The following is a 14359-nucleotide window of genomic DNA, read 5'->3' as shown; positions in this document are numbered from 1 at the left end:
TTTTTTACGAAGATATTGTGATGGGATATAATCACAGGAAGATAAATGAACTTCTTCCAACATCTAGTTTAATTTTAAATATAAACTACCACTTCGTCAAATTATCACACTAATATGCCATGTTTACGTATTTGAGATGTACTTTGAACAATTGATAATATGCGAGCACTTTTTATTTTCTTAATAATGATGTTACTCAGATGCATATCTAGGTGGTGTTGTATTAGTAAAAACGAACAGAGGAGCCTTCTTAGAGTTGAACTTCAGCCTACTACATTGTGAATGCTCCATATATCTTTTTTACGAAGATATTATGGTGGGATATAATCACCGGAAGATAAATGAGGGCGGATATAACTTTGAGGAGGAGAAGGAGGAGGAGAAAGGGAGCTGAAGTTGTTTAAAAAATGGGTACAAGTTAAAACATTAACAAAATAGGTATAGGTTAAATGGGGGCGATCAAATAGGGCGCCCCGTGTAATTTTTACCCGCAAAATGATGAACAAAGGCCAAATGCGAGGAGGTGATAATCGGGTTCAATGGGGCATATATATGATCAATTGCGTCATTGTTCATATGTGGAATATATGTGGGGTCGGTCAGCATACTCGTAATTCCATTTGCATGTGCATGTCGTAAGGTTCCCTAAAATTCCAAGCACTTTTTGCTTTCCCAATTGGGTTAAGGAGTCCGGAACCCAATTGTGGTTCTTTTGGACTCAAATTACGTAAATAGGTAAAAAATATTAACTTACTATATATAACGCTAAAATATGCCACGCTATACCTTAACGGTAACTTTTGTCGTTAAGGTATAATGTGGCGTATTTTGGCGCTATATATACTAACGATTTGACTGACAGGTATAGCGTGCTATATTTTACGCTATACATATAGCGTAAAAATACAGTACGCTATACCCCTGATTATGGGCCCATCAATAAGTTAACTGACATAACAATAATTCAAATGTGTATAGCGTATATTCAAAGAGCGCTATACATCAAAAATTTCAACCCCCGGGCTAGCCATTTCCTATATAAAGGGGTTAAGATTTTAGGAAAATCCATTCACAAAAAATTCTAACTCCTATTCAATTTTTTCTTCTTGTTAAATTCTCAAGAATGTTTTCGTAATGTCTGAAGAGCGTAGAATAAGAGTTTCATTATATTGGGGGGAAGGGGGTGAGGTTGTGATGGAGAATAACTCTGTGAGGTATTATTTATCTCCATGGGGTCATGTTAAATTACCACTTACAATGGAGTACGATAAATTGATATCGTTGTTATGCAAAAAAATGAGTGTGAGGAAACACTGAGTGATACTTAAAGTAACCGGAAGATATATGTATTCCATCACTCCGCAAGGGGCTGCTTTTTACTCGGAGTTAAACATCTATAATGATGAAACTTTGAGGGATTTTCTCGGGACTCCGGATGAATACCGGGAATTTCTTGTAATCAAAATGTTGGATATGTACGTCAAGGTCGAATACGTTCCCAACAATGAGGTTGTCGGACAGGTTCTGGATAACCCCCAGTCATCGGGTGGTTATTCTGGAGCAGTTTTTGCCGGATAGGTTCCGGATGAAAGAGTTTTCCTTGATTTAAACTTATCGCCGCCTGCTTTTCATAATTCACAAGACAAGTGGTAAACTTTAATTTTCCTTTGTGTTACGATGTACATTTTTGTTGTTTTGAATTTGTATTAACGTTCATACATTTAACAGGAGGTACCGACCGGATATGAATTTTACAAATTATGAACCAAAGCATAGTTTTGGTGTGTTGGATCATGGTGGTCCATCCGGTAGTCATCACCTAAATGAAAATGTCCATCATAGAATTTCATCACATTACGACTTGTAAGTGAAGTGATACAACTATATGGAAAGTATTTATTAATTTCAGTAGCTTATTATTTTGTTGATTGTGCAGTGAAAACGAATAAGTTGAACCACATGTACTCACTCAATTGTCTGAAGACGACGTATTAAATCGGGATCTGGCAGATGCACAGAGTGAGGAAGAGTACAGTGATTACGACAACAATACTAATGAATCTAGAGATGAGCCACCCTTTCCTCGTGGGGATGGTGATGAGGAGGATGAGAAGGAAGGACCTGATTCGACCAGAGAGTATGCTCCACCCCCCTAGACGAAGTGTGTACCAGTTCCAAGTGTCGTTTCATTCAAGGGAGATTCCTTACCTTGATAACTTGTCAAGCATGCCAGATGTGGAAGCTCTCACAAGGGACTTTGATGAAATTCAGACAGCAATGTGGGATGAGTCTAGACCAACGGTGCTGGCAAAGGGCATGCTTTTTCCTGATAAAGCGCACATAAGCAGGGCTTGTAAAATGCATAGCGTAAAAGAGTGTTGTGAGATGATGGTATGGGAGTCAAGTCCGGATGTATACAAGGTTGTTTATCGCATGTGGTTTTGACCATGTCATTGGATGTTGCGCTCGAGCAAGAAGAAGACAGGTCTGTGGAAAGTGGGTAAATACATTTCCACCCACACATGCGAAATAGACACATTCAACGGGAATCACTTCAACTTGGATATTGACTTGATTTCTCTTTTCCTTATTCCACACATCGAAGCGTCCATAAGGTATAAAATCAAAGAGTGCATTACATCAATCCACCAGGACCATGGCCATACCATTACCAAAAGAAAGGCATATCTCAGGCGCAAATGAGTGTTTGAAATAGTCTATGGTAACTGGGATAAGTCATTTGCAGCTCTGTCCAGGTACATGACCGCACTACAGCAGTTTAACCCTGGGACGGTTGTTAAATGGAAGCTTGAGCAGAGTCCGGGTAAACCAGAATATATATTCAATTACGTGTTATGGGCGTTTAAACTAGCAATTGATGGTTTTTCATATTGTCGGCCCGTAATATCCATAGACGACACTCATGTCTATGAAAAGTACAATATCAAGTTGTTGATAGCCGTGGCAGTAGATGCTAATGGACAGATATTTCCTCTAGCTTTTTCTATTTGTGCCAATGAAAGCCAAGAGACGTGGACGTTGTTTTTGAACCACTTGAAAGAGCACGTTGTCAAACAGCAATCCAGTATTTGTCTAATATCTGATCGACACGGCGGTATCTTAAGTTCTATGGAGAACTTGCCTGCTTGGCAAGAACCTTATGCCTACAACCGTTACTGTGTGAGGTATTTTAAAGCCAATTTCCAGAAGGCATATCCCAACAAGGATCTGCATAATTTGATGTGGATGGCAGCAACAGACCACCAACAATATAAATTCCGGAGGCACATTGAATATATCAGGCAAGAGGACGAGGCAGCCTATCGTTGGTTAATGTGACATGACCCTTCAAAGTGGACTTTGCATGTGGATGGTGGCAGATGATGGGGAACTCTAACTACAAATATGTTAGAGTTTTTCAACGGGTTATTGAAGTCAGCAAGAGGATTGCCTGTCACGGCCATGGTGCGGATGTCGTTCAAGCAGATGACAGAGAGGTTTGTTGAAAGGTCTGCAGCTGCAACATCATTGATGGAAAGGGGTGTTGAATTTATGCTAGTGCCGATGAAGAGATTTGAGAAATACAGACGACGAGCACATTGGCATTCATTTTGCAGTATGATAACGAAAGAAATGTTTTTGAAGTTCGCACCGCTATCCATCAAAATTAGGGGAATAATGTACATACTGTAAATGAATCTACAAGGTTATGCTCTTGTGGGAAATGGTCCGTCTACTACATGCCTTGCTCACATGCCATCAAGTGCTTTCAAAAAGTTGGCTTAGGTATAACCAACTATGTTGATCAACAATATAGTGTTGCGAAGTACCTAAACACATATAGTGGGCAGTTGCATCCAGTGAGTGATGAGCATTATTGGCCGCCTGAACCATTTAAAATAGTGTATAACAAGTCCTATTTGCATCGAATACAGGTGAAGAAGAGAACGTGTATACGAAACCAAATGGATGTTAGTGTTACTGTTTATGCGCGCAGATATGGTATATGCTCGCAAACAGGACATGACCGTCGAAAATGTCCTTTGGGTGGTAATAGTAATCAAGCTCGTTGTGGGTTTTCTTCTATTGTGCCTAACTATCAATGAGTTTATGTTGTAATATGTAGTTATTTTGTTTATGTTGCAAGGTTTATAAAATAAAATTATGTTTGTTAATTATGAGTTGAACTTTTCCATTTCAGTTTTTAATGATAATTAAAAAAAATTATATATTCGGAAGAACTGGAAACAACATTGAAATTTCATAAAGCTGATTAATTTAATGTTAATTATGTTTGTTATTTTATATATGTGTGTTGTCTTGTCGAACTGAAAAAGCTACCCAACTGACATAAAGCTGTTTCGTACCCGTCAGAACCTTTAACACGCAAAGCATAGCGCGGTTAAATACTATGTTATGTGTATATATAGTGCAGATAAATACTACGTTATGTGTGTTGTCTTGTTGAACTGAAAAAGCTGCCCAACTGACATAAAGTTGTTTCGTACCCGTCAGAACCTTTAACACGCAAAGCATAGCGCGGTTAAATACTACGTTATGTGTATATATAGTGCGGATAAATACTACGTTATATGTGTTGTCTTGTCGAACTGAAAAAGCTGTCAACTGACATAAAGCTGTTTTGTACCTGTCAGAACTTTTAACACGCAAAGCATAGCGCGGTTAAATACTACGTTATGTGTATATATGGTGCAGTTAAATACTACGTTATGTGTGTTGTCTTGCCTATAAATAACGGGCTCATTCTAAATATTTTCTACGCTCAACAATAACTAAAAGCAAGTTTTTTAATGCACAAATGTCTCAACCTCTTTATGTACCAAGGTGTAAGTGTGGAAAAAATGCATGATGCAAAGTTGTTGGGATAATGGTGAAGCTGGACGCCGCTATTGAGAATGTTTGAACAAGTTTTATAAGGTTTCCGACGAACCTATTTGCGATTTTGAGGTATGGGTTGATGAACCCTGTTATCAGGAATACTAAAAAGAATCTTTGAACGATCTTCATAATTTGTGTTTAAAATAACGGGAACGTGAAAGAGAACATAAAAGAGAGGTTACGGAGTTGAAAGCGAAACTGAAAGAGGTAGAAGAAGAAAAAAATAAGTTGGAAGAATAATTTAAGTGGTTGGAGCAGAGAATAATTCACGACAGGGACTAAACATTGATATGTATGTGTTTAGTGTATCACTTTATCTTTATGTTTCCTGTGTCGTATATTTTTATTAGTTGTATTGAATTTTAATTATGTTAATTTGCTATGTTTGTATTGGAGTATTAAACTAAATTAGTTGTAACGAACTTTATTTTTATTAATTGTAATGGAATTTAAGTTTTAATGCTTGTGTTTGTGTTGTAGTACGAAACTAACTAATGAAGGAGAATTAAAAAAGTAATGCACATATTATATAAAAATTATTGTTAATGTATATACAAAAATATTATTTACATCAAATACAAAAAACAAGGAAAGAAAATCAATGTGTCCCGCATCCAGTGTGCTTCAACGCAGCTGATGGTTTGAGGCGCATCCCATCCCGCCTGGGTATGCTATCGGGATCGTCATCATCAAGTCGCCTCCTAATATCCGGATGCGCCGCATCATGAACATTAGTGGTACTGACAGGATCGGTAAAAGGGGTCGTCAGTCCAGTAAAAACCTACATAAGAATAGAAAGCTCAGTATAGCAAAGTATATAATAAGTCACAACAATTTAAATTGTCTTACCACGATATCGTCGGGCTCCTGAATGTAATCTTCTGTCGCAGCCATGTCAGCATCGCGTTCAGCCTTAAAAAGGAAATTAATAAAGTTATGGAAAATAAAGACAATTGTAATTCAATACTAAGAAAACCATACATGCGCCTGTGATGATGAACCATAACTCAGCCAACGCCTACTATGTAAATCTGGGGTCGCTCCTCAGCAACATTAGATGGGCCTGGAAAGTATGTATCCCAATCCACTCTAGAAAGGTCTATGCCCGTGATCAATAATTGACCAGACGGGGTCACCTGCAAAGTCCCTAGAGTGAGATCCATCCCAAGGCTGTATGATGGCATGTCCGTCTCATGTAGGCCACCCGGCAGATCAGCAGCAACATCATCAGTAGGGACCTCAACGCCCCCTTGCTGGGGACCACCTCCTCTCCGCCCACAGCCACGTCGTCCGGCACCCCCGCCTCGTCAGGCACCACCACCTCGTCGGGAACCACCACCTCGTGCGACACCAGGGCCTCGCTCATACTGCTCTGGCTCCACATAATCAGGCATGTGTGCCAAACGTTGATCCTCCCGGGCTCGCTGTGGTGTTCGGGCAGCCAACTCTACAAATCGACGATTGTAATCCTCCAAGGCAGCCGCATGATCATCGACATGATCCTGCATCTGCAATCCCATCTGATAGACTATATGTAGTCCAATAGCCTGCACAATGTATAAAATATAAACTACATATATTGCACTAAGTTACAGTTATATAATTAATAATAACAGAAAAAATAACAGGGCCTCATGTCGCCCAGCGTATGGAACGTAGCGACTGCCAGCCTGATGAATAGGGTTCCCGATAAAAAATCGGGTAGCGTGGCGGTACCAGGACATATTCCTCTAAATAGCCACCTCCTGGATCTGTGTAGGTGGGGGCAGAATCATCTGATCTCGTTGGTCCAAAATATGGATCTGCGCCACTAACCATGCCATAAATGTGTCGTCCTCCCTAGAATGATCATCCCTCTGATAATGTCTAGGCTCCCATATAGGCCCCCTCGGTATATACCACGGGCGGCCAAACTGGCGAAGTACCCGCTCCGAGGCATGATGCTCCATAATATCGAGGCATATGAGCGGGGCAAAAGTGCTCCAAATCAGTCGGCCGGCCAGCAATAATCTGGTAGGCCAGCTATCAAATCATCGTTGTATGACGTCCAGATGAACTATCAAATAAGAACACAAAACGTAAGTATGTGCAACACTAAGTTAATCTATACCAGGTAAGTTTAGGTACATATTTACCTGTGTGCCCTCCAGCAGATCCAACACATCCCTGTAGAGGGGGAGATTTTGATGAGCATCATACTATCGTGAAAGTGTAAGGGCGGAGAACCCACCTCCTAGCTAGAGGGAGTTCCAGAGGTGCTACATTAGGAGGTAATTGTGGTAGAGGTGGCTGAAACTGCAAGAACTGCTCCCAGGCCCAAATCTAACATATAAAGATGACGTCAGGTTTAAGATAAATTCTAACTAGGTATAGTTGGAACTGATGAACAGATTATTTGAATATGTTGTCACCTGTAGAAGCGGAAAAAAACCACAAACATCTCTCTAAGTGCCCATGCTCGCCCGGCACATCTGCTTGTACATGTAGGCGAGAACAACAGCACCCCAACTGTAATAGGGTAACTCATCTAGCAGCTGAATATGATGAAGAAATCTCAGGCTAACTAGGTTCCCCGAAGTGTTCGGGAACAAGACCCATCCAAATAGAAGAAGCAACAACAACCTCGTATACCGGGTAATATGTATCTCCTCTGTATCGTCGGTGATATCGGGGTGGAATACATCCAGGTACTGTCTAATAAGGGTCAAAGCCAATCGACTGGCACCCGACAAAAAAGTCTCGTCCTGTGGCCTGAAACCCGTGAGCTGCTGCAGCATGTCCAAATAATCATCGCACGACATAGATCTCATAGCAATAGGCAGTGAAACGGTCATGCCATCAACAAACACGTCATATAAAACCTCCATGTCGTGCAGCGTGATGGTGGCCTCGCCAATGGGCAGGTGAAAAGTGTGTGTCTCCGATCGCTACCGCTCAATCAACGCCGTGATTTAAGCCTAGTCGAGCTGCATCCGCCCGATATCAATAATCCTATAAAATCCCCTATCCTGTAGGCGCTGGAATACACGGGAGTGGAGATCTCTGGGCCTCAAAAAATTCCACAGATCGTCCACTCTCCTAGCGCGGAGAGTCTGGGACAGTAACTCTCCATCCCATATATGGGCGGACCTATGATCGCCCTGTATCACTAATAGCTCACGAGAGTAAGGGCCGGGATGTATAGGCGCTGCGTCCATATCGTCAACTGTAAATTAAACAACATTAATTGTATGTTTAATATGTAATTGTACAAAGTATATATACCTATTGGGTTCCAGGCTCAATATTTGAGGCCCAGTAGCACCAAACTATCATGAATATTTATGTACGTCAAATTCAATACTTTGTGTATGTTTGTTTGTTTTATAATTTAAGTTCTTAATTTTAAATTATTTAATTGTACAAAGTATATATACCTATTGGGTTCCAGGCTCGATATTTGAGGCCCAGTAGCACCAAACTATCATGAATAATTATGTGTGTCAAATTCAATATTTTGATAATTTTGTGTGTGTTTGTTTTATAATTTACATTCTTAATTTTTAATTATTTAATTGTACAAAGTATATATACCTATTGGGTTCCAAGCTCGATACTTGAGGCCTAGTAGCACCAAACTATCATGAATAATTATGTGTGTCAAATTCAATATTTTGATAATTTTGTGTGTGTTTGTTTTATAATTTAAATTCTTAATTTTTAATATGTAATTGTAGAAAGTATATATACCTATGGGGTTCCAGGCTCGATATTTGAGGTCCAGTAGCATCAAACTATCATAAATAATTATGTGTGTCAAATTCAATATTTTGATAATTTTGTGTGTGTTTGTTTTATAATTTAAATTCTTAATTTTTAATATGTAATTGTACAAAGTATATATACCTATTGGGTTCCAGACTCGATATTTGAGGCCCAATAGCACCAAACTATCATAAATAATTATGTGTGTCCAATTCAATATTTTGATAATTTTGTGTGTGTTTGTTTTATAATTTACATTCTTAATTTTTAATTATTTAATTGTACAAAGTATATATTTTAATCTACCAGTATAGAAATACTTAAACTACAGGGATTCTACGCTAAAATACTCTACAGTTTACTACGCTAAAAGGTTTTACATTTTACTACGCTAATGAATAATCTAAACTAAATATAAACAACAAATATATTTTAATCACATAACATTCACAAAAATACATATAACATACTAGTTTCGCAAATAAACACAAAACGACATGGAAACACTAAGATCTAAATCCTGATATTAACAGAAAAAATTATTTCTCAATTTTGCATTTTTTTAGAACACTAATATCTAAGTCCGAATAAATATAACATACTAGTTTCGCAAATAAAATACAAAACGACATGGAAACACATTCAATCATCTAATATGCATTATTATACAAGTTTCGACATAAAATAAATCGAAATACCTCGATGTAGTGTTTTGTGTGAAAATTTGAGTCCGAAAGAGTGAAACCACAATAATACGATGCTCTACTAATGTGGGGCCTACGTTCTTAACATTTTGTGTTATGGGTGGGGCCCACAATTTTGTTTTTTCAAAGAAGACGATGGGGTGGGGGGACCAGAAACAGGTTGAAGTAAAAAAATGGGAAGGGCTCGTTCTGGTCGAGGAAGAAGATGAAGGGGATTATTTAATCAGGGGTATAGCGTGCTGTATTTTTACGCTATATGTATAGCGTAAGAATACAACACGCTATACCTGTCAGTCAAATCGTCAGTATATATAGTGCCAAAATACGCCACGTTATACCTTAACGGCAAAAGTTACCGTTAAGGTATAACGTGACGTATTTTGGCATTATATATAGAAAGGTAATTTTTTTTCCACTTATTTATGTAATTTGAGTCCAAAAGAACCACAATTGATTTCTGGACTCGCGAATTCAGTATTATTATTATTATTGAAATATGTAAAGTTGATTACGCTAATCATTTAGTACTTACATTGAGCCTTTCTCAATCATTTGAACAGAGCAATCATTTATTATTATTACTATTATTATTATTATTATGTAACAGCTAGATAATAGCTAATGCAACTCTTAAATGTAACATTTTAAAATTCGAAATAGGCTAATGTTTTTTTGGTACCAGTCGGCATTTGTGATGGAAATCTCTATTTAAAAATATTTTTATCCGTTGATCCCAACTGTATTGCTTTTAGCTGTTAGGCTGTCATAAAGGGCAAAAAGTAACAAGAATTGGAATCTCTTGAATTAAATTTTTTTTTTGGTTGGAAAGATAGGCAATATTATAACATAATAAATATTTACATAGGTTTAGAGTTTTTGATGCATACACGGCATCCGTTGTACAAAGATAGAGCTAGATTATTTGTTTCTCACTACTTGGGAAACAACACTAGTATTAGAAGTAAAAGCTACTAAGGGAGTTGTACTATTACACACACTAGCTAAACCATATAATCCAGAGAGAGAGATTATGTAACATTCCTACTAAGCTGCCGAGACATCCTGCTGTGGAGTGTTACCAACAACAAAAAAAGGAATCTCTTGAATTGTTTTCTAAAAAATTCATGTTGAAAAATAGTAAAAAGATCCTAAAGTTGGATAGTGTGATGACCTACTTGTTTTAAAAATAAATTCTGCATTCCGAGACCTTAAAAACCTCTTTCTGTCTCACCTCGATTTGCATACGCAGTCCGGGCGCGTAACCGGAAAGCCAATATGTGAAAATCTGTGGAAAATGATGAATTTTGACTTTAAAATGAATTTAAGTTGACTTCGGTCAACATTTTGGGTAAACGGACCCAGACCCGTAATTTGACGGTCCCGGAGGGTCTGTAGGAAAATATGGGACTTGGGAGTATGCCCGGAATCGAATTCCGAGGTCCCAAACCCGAGAAATAAATTTTTAAAGAAAATTATTTTCTGGAATATTTATGAGTTTTTGAAAGTGAAATGTGTTTAAACCTTGATGGTATCGGGTCTGTATTTTGGTTCAGGAGCTCGGTATAGGTCTTATATGTGATTTAAGATGAGTCTGTGAAATTTGGTAAGAAACGGACTTGAAATGACGTGAATCGGATCGTATTTGGGAAAATTGAAAATTTTGAAGTTCTTAAGGAATTGCATGATTTTGATGCTAAATTCATAGTTGCTGATGTTATTTTAGTGATTTGAATGCACGAGCGAGTCCGTATGATGTTTTTAGGTTGGTGTGCATGTTTGGTTTGGAGCCCCGAGGGCTGGGGTGAGTTTTGGATAGGCCACGGGGTGGATTTTAGACTTGAAAAATTGCAGGCTTCAGCTGTTTCATTGCAGGCCTGGCTCGCAAATGCGAGGGCTGAGTCGCAAATGCGAAACAGCCCAGGCCATCCCTTCCTCGCAAATGCGAGATTTCCCTTCGCAAATGCGATGCTCCCCATTTAGGTCTGTTATCGCAAATGCGACTATATTTTCGCAATTCCGACTTCGCAAATGCGAAAGTTGCCTCGCAAATGCGAGCTTAGCAGAGCCTGGGTTCGCAAATTGCGATACCTGCAACCTGTAAGTTCATAATTTAGACGCATTTTCAACCATTTTTCACATCTTCTCAAAACATACTCTCTAGGGCGATTTTTCAAAGGAAACTTCTCTTCCTAATCGATTGTAAGTGATTTCTAACTAGTTTTCTTCAACTTTAACATCTTTTCACATGATTTCAACTCAAAATCAATGATTTTTATGTGGGAAATTGGGTGTTTTGGGTAGAACCTAGATTTTTCAAAAATTGGGGATTTGGACCTCGATTTGAGGTCCGATTTCAAAACAAATTATTATTTGGGTTCGTGGGGGAATGGGTAATTGAGTTTTGGTTCGAACCTCGGGTTTTGACCATGTGGGCCCGGGGCGATTTTTGACTTTTTGTGTAAAAGTTTGGAAAACTTATTTTCATGCATTAGAATTGATTCATTTAGCATTTATTGATGTAATTAAGTAACTTGTGGCTAGATACGAGCGAATTGGTGGTGGAATCAAGAGGTAAAGCAATAGTACAAACTTGAATTGTGTTCGTGGCATCGAGGTAAGTGTTTGGTCTAACCTTAGCTTGAGGGATTAGGAGATGAGTCCTATTTGCTATGTGGTATTTGTTGAGTACGACGTATAGGCATGGTGACGAGTATCTATACGTTGGTGTCAAGCATGCCCGTGAGTCTTATATTTTGATTATTATGACTTCGTTGTACTATTCATGCTTTGATGATAATTTCTATCGTTGGGCAAAGTTTGTAGAAGTAATTGTGACATTTGAACATTGAGGAGCGTTGACTCAAGTTGTATAATGAAATGTGAAAGTATAAGTGGTAATTGAATCTTTTAGAGCATTGGCTCAAGTTGTGAAGTGAGTTGTGAAGTAAAAGTGAGAAAAAGAAGAAATCATTACGTGGCCTCCCTTGCCGGGATATTGTTGCTTTTAATGTTATCTCCCTTGCCGGGATGTTGATGTTTCTTTTGATGTTGTTCCCTTGCCGGGACTCGATTGTTGAACCATTATTCCCTTGCCGAGATTCTTATTGTAATTTCATTTATTTCCTTACCTTATTGTTTGTGATTGTTGTTTGGGTGAGGAAGAGAGTTAAAGCACGAAGGGTGATGCCGTGTATTGTTTTGGTGAGGGAGTGATAAAGCACGAAGGGTGATGCCGTGTATGATTTTGTAAGGAAGAGTGTAAAGCACGAAAGGTGATGCCGTGCTGCACGATGTACCATTCCGTGCCGATTATACTGATTTTATAGTGAGGACGAGAGTAAAAGCACGAAGGGTGATGTCGTGCAATTTATATTGATTCTTTTGGTGAGGACGAGAGTAAAAGCACGAAGGGTGATACCGTGCACTTGTTTGATTCCTGATTTTTTTGCTGATAGTTGAGATATGGTGTTTCTTGTATTTACTCTCTATCTTTCTATTCTTAATTGATGTTTACCCGCAGCTTGTTTCCCCTTCCCATTCTTGACTGTATATTATGGTTCTTCTTTTCCGATGTATATGATTTAACTGCACAGGTTTATTTATTAGTCTGGTCCTAGCCTCGTCACTAATTCGCCGAGGTTAGGCTAGGCACTTACCAGCACATGGGGTCGGTTGTGCTGATACTACACTCTACACTGTGTGCAGATTCCGGAGCAGCAGCTTTTGCACCGTAGCTTGGGTGGCTACCTTCAGTCCACACGGAGATCCAAGGTAGTCCTGCAGGCGTCCGTAGGCCCTGGTGTCTCCCTCTACCCCTTTATCCTGTTTCCTTTACTTATTTCAGAAACAATGTATTTTTTATCTTTCAGACTTTGTATGTAGTATTCTTAGACCGTCTGTGAAACTGTGACACCAGTTCTGGGTAGTCGATGCTCAAGCAGTTGTATTGGATACATATTCAGATAGTTCATTACTTTTTATCCGCTTATTGTAAATTCTGTTGTCTACATGTTATTGCTTCATAGTTGTTAAAGAATATAAAATGGGTAAAAAGGTAATTTGTTCAAACAGTCGGCTTGCCTAGCTCACATTAGTAGGCGCCATCACAACTCCCGAGAATGAAAAATCCGGATCGTGACAGGCAGTCTCTGAAGAGATTGTTCAATAATCAAGAAATTAAATGTAACTTCAAACATCGGTGAGAAAATCGTTAAATTATTGGAATTTTAATTATTGATGCTTTTTTATGGAATTAACTTCAATCATTACTTTTAAAAGTTATCTTTACATCTTGTTTGGATGGTTGTTACCTGTTGTTACTGATATCACTGTCACGATTCGGAATTTCCATCTTCAAGACCATGATGGTGTCTAACATTTCACTTGCTAGGTAAGCCAACGTTAGAGGATCATTAAGCCAATTTTAACCAATTCAAATCAGTAGAACCAATTAAATAGAAAATGAAGTTCAAAATAATGTACGAAATATCATAATAAACCAATATCTAATACAATCCGGATGTGGAGTCACAAGTTCACGAGCTTCTAGAATTTCTACAAACAAAGTCTGAAATAAGTACAATTGTGTCGAATGAAAAGAGCAGTAAATAGGGGAAATGGAAGGGGACTTCAAGATCTGCGGACGCCAACAGATCTACCTCGACTCTCCAAGTCAATTGATCCAAGATAATGCACCTCACGGGCAACTGGGACCAGAACCAAAATCTGCACAAGAAGTGCAGAGTGTAGTATGAGTACAACCGACCCCATGTACTTCGTAAGTATCGAGCCTAACCTCGACGAGGTAGTGACGAGGCTATGACAAGACGTAAATAAACCTGTGCAATTAATAATATATGTACAATATAACAACAATAAAGGTTAAACAAGTACAGTTGGGAAGGGACATGCAAAAGGGGGTACAAGATACGATAAGTACAACAGGAAATGATATCAAGAAACAGTCAATAAGCCATCAACCAGCAAAGCAGATAAACATAATGAACAAAACT

The sequence above is a fragment of the Nicotiana sylvestris genome, chromosome 8, assembly GCF_000393655.2.
Source record: "Nicotiana sylvestris chromosome 8, ASM39365v2, whole genome shotgun sequence".
Lineage (NCBI taxonomy): Eukaryota > Viridiplantae > Streptophyta > Magnoliopsida > Solanales > Solanaceae > Nicotiana > Nicotiana sylvestris.
The sequence above is the reverse complement of the archived record's forward strand: the minus strand, read 5'-3'. Positions refer to the sequence as shown.